This window comes from Cynoglossus semilaevis, chromosome 15, assembly GCF_000523025.1.
Source record: "Cynoglossus semilaevis isolate Cse_v1.0 chromosome 15, Cse_v1.0, whole genome shotgun sequence".
In the NCBI taxonomy this organism is placed as follows: Eukaryota; Metazoa; Chordata; class Actinopteri; order Pleuronectiformes; family Cynoglossidae; genus Cynoglossus; species Cynoglossus semilaevis.
The window spans coordinates 12,787,741-12,788,519 of NC_024321.1; positions in this window are offsets into that span (position 1 = coordinate 12,787,741).

The window sequence follows — 779 nt, forward strand, 5'->3', positions numbered from 1 at the left end:
TTCACGATGGTAAGGCTATAGTAAGGCATGTTTTGGGTGATTTTTCAAATATTCATATAAAATACTTTTTGGACATTTAAACACAAAATATTCACTTGGCAGCATGTTTTAGGACATAGTCTTGCATTTTAAGGCATTTCGGGGACTTTTTATTTTTATGGATATTTTCACGATGGTAAGGCTATAGTAAGGCATGTTTTGGGTCATTTTTCAAATATTCATATAAAATACTTTTTGGACTTTTAAACACAAAATATTCACTTGGCAGCATGTTTTAGGACATAGTCTTGCATTTTAAGGCATTTCGGGGACTTTTTATTTTTATGGATATTTTCACGATGGTAAGGCTATAGTAAGGCATGTTTTGGGTGATTTTTCAAATATTCATATAAAATACTTTTTGGACTTTTAAACACAAAATATTCACTTGGCAGCATGTTTTAGGACATAGTCTTGCATTTTAAGGCATTTCGGGGACTTTTTATTCATTTATTTTTTTTATCTGATATAAAAACTATAGTCTTGTTGATTTTCAGATCAGTGGTGGCCTAGTAGATAAGTAAGCAGCTTCTGAAACCTGAAGGTTTCTGCTTCAACTCCACTAGCAGGAAGTTACCACTTACGTGCAGTGCAGATGTTACGGTCCAATTAGAAAAGATATATTTTGTAGTTCATATAATTAATTTGTCGCTATACAGAATTTTTTGTAGCATAAACTTGTATTTTGAGGCATTAATGAGACCTTTTAATTTTTTGCATTTTGTCATGATACTAAGGCA